This window comes from Mobula birostris, chromosome 6 (assembly GCF_030028105.1).
Source record: "Mobula birostris isolate sMobBir1 chromosome 6, sMobBir1.hap1, whole genome shotgun sequence".
Lineage (NCBI taxonomy): Eukaryota > Metazoa > Chordata > Chondrichthyes > Myliobatiformes > Myliobatidae > Mobula > Mobula birostris.
This window is the reverse complement of record NC_092375.1, coordinates 111,224,754-111,230,182: the sequence shown is the minus strand read 5'-3', so window position 1 is coordinate 111,230,182 and position 5,429 is coordinate 111,224,754. Positions and strand designations below refer to the sequence as shown.

The 5,429-nt window shown below is 44.0% G+C and overlaps 1 non-coding gene across 1 annotated transcript; it reads right to left on the bottom strand.

Annotated features, from left to right (window-relative positions):
- Nucleotides 1–236: 236 nt before the first annotated feature.
- trnak-uuu (transfer RNA lysine (anticodon UUU)) lies at nt 237–309 on the bottom strand. Its single transcript has one exon. It is a non-coding gene; the product is annotated as a tRNA-Lys (tRNA).
- Between the last annotated feature and the right edge of the window lie 5,120 nt (nt 310–5,429).

The following is a 5,429-nucleotide window of genomic DNA, read 5'->3' as shown; positions in this document are numbered from 1 at the left end:
GCCTGCGTAAAAAACTTACCCCTGACATCTCCTCTGTACCTACCTCCAAGCACCTTAAAACTGTGCCCTCCTGTGTTAGCCATTTCAGCCCTGCGAAAAAGCCTTCGACTATCCACACGATCAATGCCTCTCATCATCTTAATCACCTAAAACAACCTTAGAAATTTTGGATGCGAGCAGCTCTGATTTTGCAATTGAAATAGGTGTGGGTATATTGCTTTGTGACATAAAGTCAGCGCCTGAACAGGGACTTGAACCCTGGACCCTCAGATTAAAAGTCTGATGCTCTACCGATTGAGCTATCCAGGCCCTATGTGTTCTACTTTGTGGCATTTTCTGCAGGTTTTGCCTTGCCTTTAAACCTACATTGGTCTGGTGTATGTGAGCTCCTGTCACAGTGATAACACATTTGTTCAGCCAGGCCAGTTTCTGTTTAGACTTTGCAATTTTGTTCGTGCTCACTTTCCTTTCTGACTGCAACTCACTTGAATTAACTTTATTTCTTACATTCTTCACATACATAAGGAGTAAAAATTTTTACCTACGTCTCTGGCTAAATGTGCAATGTGCAATTTATAGTAATTTGTAATAAATAGTGTGTACAACAGGACAGTCAATATAACATAGAAATACAGTTGTATCAGTGTGAATTAATCAGTCTGATGGCCTGGTGGAAGAAGCTGCCCTGGAGCCTGTTGGTTCTGGCTTTAATGCTGCAGTACCATTTCCCGGATGGTAGCAGCTGGAACAGTTTGTGGTTGGGGTGACTTGGTCCCCAATGATTCTTCTGGCCCTCTTTATGCACCTGCTTCTGTAAATGTCCTGAATCATGGGAAGCTTATGTCTACAGATGCACTGGGTGTCCGCACCACTCTCTGTAGTCTGGTGATTGAGGGAAGTACAGTTTCCATACCAGACAGAGATGCAGCCAGTCAGGATGCTCTCAGTTGTGCCCCCATAGAAAGTCCTTATGGTTTGGGGACTCATGCCAAATTTCTTCAACCGTCTGAGGTGAAAGAGGTGCTGTTGCGCTTTTTTCACCACACAGCTGGTATGTACAGACCACGTGAGATCCACGGTGATGTGAATGCTGAGGAACTTAAAGCTGTTCACCCTCTCAACCCCAGATCCATTGATGTCAATAGGGGTGAGTCTGTTTCCATTCCTCCTGTTCTCCACAACCACCTCCTTTGTTTTTGTAACATTGAAGGAGAGGTTGTTTTCTTGACACCACTGTGTTAGGGCAATGACTTCTTCTCTGTAGGTGCCTTGTTATTATTTGAGATTAGGCCAATCAGTGTACTCTCGTCAGCAAATTTAATTAACATATTGGAGCTGTGGGTGCCGACACAGTCATGGGTATACAGAGAGTAAAGGAGGGGGCTTAGGATATAGCCCTGAAGGGCACCTGTGCTGAGAGGCAGAGGTGAGGTGAGGGGCTGTGTGTAGAGCTGTGGCTATTGCGTCATCTGTCGATCAGTTGTGTTGGTAGGCGAACTGTAGGGGGTCCAGTGTGGGTGGCAGCATGCTGCAGATGTAGTCCTTGACCAGCCTCTCAAAGCACTTGCTTATTATTGAGGTGACTGCTACAGGATGCCAGTTGTTCGGACATATTACCTTGATTGCATTCTGGCCACTGTTTCCATTGATACAGCGATTTCAACTGCTCTTTTAAATGTAAACTACGCTTCAGTTAGGAGCCTTTTTTGAATGCTTTCTTGAAAGATTCCACAAGCTAAACAATCCCTCAGTGCATCATTAAGTTAGTCACTGAGCTGACGATGCTCAGACGTGTTCTTCAATACAGCCACATAAGCGGAAATTGACTCCCCTTCCTTTTGATTCCACTTACGAAACCTAAAGCATTCTGCACTCAACAATGATTTCACTTCTAAATGTTTCTGCATTGCATTTACGATATCAGCAAAGCTCATTTTGGCTGGTTTGGTTGGAGCAGCTAAACTTCTAAGTAAACTGTATGCTATTCCACCTGTGACACTTAGTAACACTTGCTTTTCATTGGCTATTTTGTTTGCTTCAAAATACAGCTCAGTTCATTCAGTATACATCAGGCAGTTATCTGTTGTGCATTCAAATGCATTTATCTTTCTGATGTAGCCAGCATTTCTGCTTTAACTATTTATCTATTTATTTATTATTATCACCTGGTACTCACTGTTTATAAACTAGTGAATTTTATTTGTTTTCTGCATTGTTTTAAACTCAACCATCTTTCCTCTTCTGAATTAAAAGAATGTGCTTTGTTTTTTTTTTAACTGGACTGTTTTTTCTCCTAACGAATTAAAAAAATTGTCCATGATATCCTGAAGTGGGAAAGAGAACAGCCAGAGGTCATGGTACATATTGGTACCAATGACATAGGTAGGAAAAGGGAGGAGGTCCTGAAAACAAACCACAGGGAATTAGAAAGGAAGTTGAGAAGCGGGAACTCAAAGGTAGTAATCTCGGGATATGCCATGTGACAGTGAGTACAGGAATAGAGTGAGGTGGAGGATAAATGCGTGGCTGAGGGATTGAAGCAGGGGGCAGGGATTCAGCTTTCTGGATTATTGGGACCTTTTTTGGGACAGGCATGACCTGTACAAAAAGGACGGGTTGCACTTGAATCCCAGGGGGCCCAATATCCTGGTGGGGAGGTTTGCTAAGGCTACTAGGGAGAATTTAAACTAGAAATGCTGGGGGGTGGGAACCAAACTGAAGTGATAGAGGAAAGAGAGTTCGGCTCTCAAATAGAGAAAGCTTGTAGATAGTGCGAGAGGGAGGATAGGCAGGTGATAGAGAAGGGATGCACTCAGACTGATGGCTTGAGATGTGTCTATTTTAATGCAAGGAGTGTTATGAACAAAATGGATGAGTTTAGAGCGTAGATCAGCACTTGGAGCTATGATGTTGTGGCCATTACATAGACTTGGATGGCTCAGGGGCAGGAATGGCTACTTCAAGTGCCAGGTTTTAGATGTTTCAGAAAGGACAGTGATGGAGGCAAAAGAGGTGGGGGCGTCACTGCTGATCAGAGATAGTGTCATGGCTGCAGAAAAGGAGGAAGTCATGGAGGGATTGTCTATGGCATCTCTGTGGGTGGAAGTTAGGAACAAGAAGAGGTCAATAACTCTACTGGGTGATTTTGATAGACCATCCAATAGTAACAGGGACATCGAGGAGCAGACAGGGGGACAGATTCTGGAGAGGTGTAATAATAACTGGGTTGTCGTGGTGAGAGATTTTAATTTCCCAAAGATTGATTGGCATTTCTCCCAGGGTGCTCCCTCTTCTCCAATCAGATTCCTCCTTCTTATTCCCTTCACCTCTTCCACCTGTCACCTCCCAGATTTTCAGTTCATCCCCTCCCCAAACCACCCACCTTCCCCCTCACCTGGTCTCACCTATCACCTCCCAGTTTGTCCCCCTCCCCCTCTCCCACCTTCTTGCTTTGGCTTCTTCCCCCTTCCTTTCCAGTTCGGGTGGAGGGGGGTTGTTGGCCCCAGGCGTCGACTGTTTGTTCCTCTCCATGGATGCTGCCTGACTTGTTGAGTCCCTCCAGCATTTTGTGTGCGTTGTATATAAGGTGTGATATAACTACCTGTCCGGATAGATCAATGTCAGTGTTAGTGATCGACAGGAGACTCTCACAAAGAAGACACAATGGCAGCTCTACTTTCTTAAAAGTTTGCACAGATTCAGCGGGTCTCCAAAAACTTTAACAATCTTCTATAGATGCAGGTCTTTTAAGAGACTCCTGGATAGGTACATGGAGCTTAGAAAAAATAAAGGGCTATGGGTAACCCTAGGTAATTTCTAAAGTAAATACATGTACGGCACAGCATTGTGGGCTGCAGGGCCTGTATTGTGCTGAGGTTTTCTATGTTTCTATGTTTCTATCTTCCTAGAGCAAAGGGTTTAGATGGGGTGGAGTTTGTTAGGTGTGTTCAGGAAGGTTTCCTGACACAATATGTAGATAAAACTACAAGAGGAGAGGCTGTACTTGATCTGGTATTGGGAAATGAACCTGGTCAGGTGTCAGATCTCTCAATGGGAGAGCATTTTGGAGATAGTGATCACAATTCTATCTCCTTTACCATAACATTGGAGAGGGATAGGAACAGACAAGTTAGGAAAGCGTTTAATTGGAGTAAGGGGAAATATGAAGCTATCGGGTAGGAACTTGGAAACAGAAATTAGGAACAGATATTCTCAGGAAAATGTATGACAGAAATGTGGCAAATGTTCAAGGGATATTTGCGTGGAGTTCTGCATAGGTACGTTCCAATGAGACAGGGAAAGGATGGTAGGGTACAGAAACCATGGTGCACAAAGGCTGTTGTAAATTAGGTCAAGAAGAAAAGAAAAGCTTATGAAAGATTCAAAAAACTAGGTAATGATAGAGATCTAGAAGATTATAAGGCTAGCAGGAAGGAGCTTAAGAGTGAAATTAGGAGAGCCAGAAGGGGCCATGAGAAGGCCTTGGCGAGCGGGATTAAGGAAAACCCCAAGACATTCTGTAAATATGTGAAAAGTGGAAAAGTGTGTATGGAACCGGGGGAGATAGCAAAGGTACTTAATGAGTACCTTGCTTCAGGATTCACTACAGAAGAGGATCTTGGTGATTGTAGGGATGCATTACAGTGGCCTGAAAAGCTTGAGCATATAGACATTAAGAAAGAGGATGTGCTGGAGCTTTTGGAAAGCTTCAAGTTGGATAAATCACCAGGACCGGATGAGATGTACCCCAGGCTACTGTGGGAGGTGAGGGAGGAGATTACTGATCCTCTGAGAATGATCTTTGCATCATGACTGGGGATGGAAGAGGTTCCAGAGGATTGGAGGGTTGCAGATGTTGTTCCCTTATTCAAGAAAAGGAGTAGAGATAGAAAGGGAGTAGAGATAGCCCAGGAAATTATAGACCAGTGAGTCTTACTTCAATGTTTGGTAATTTGATGGAGAAGATCCTGAGAGGCAGGATTTATGAACATTTGGAGAGGCATAATATGATTAGGAATAGTCAGCATGGCTTTGTGAAAGACAGGTCTTGCCTTATGAGCCTGATTGAATTTTTTGAGGATGTGACTAAACACATTGATGAAGGTAGAGCAGTAAATGTGTATACGGATTTCAGTAACGCATTTGACAAGGTACCCCATGCAAGGCTTATTGAGAAAGCAAGGAGTCATGGGATCCAAGGGGACACTGCTTTGTGGGTCCAGAAATCGCTTGCCCACAGAAGGCAGATGGGTCGTACTCTGCATGGAAGTTGGTGCCAGTGGTGTGCCTCAGGGATCTGTTCTGGGACCCTTACTCTTTGTGATTTTTATAAATGACCTGGATGGGAAAGTGGAGGGATGGGTTAGTAAATTACTGATGACACAAAGGTTGGGGGTGTTGTGGATAGTGTGGAGTGCTGTCAGAGGTTG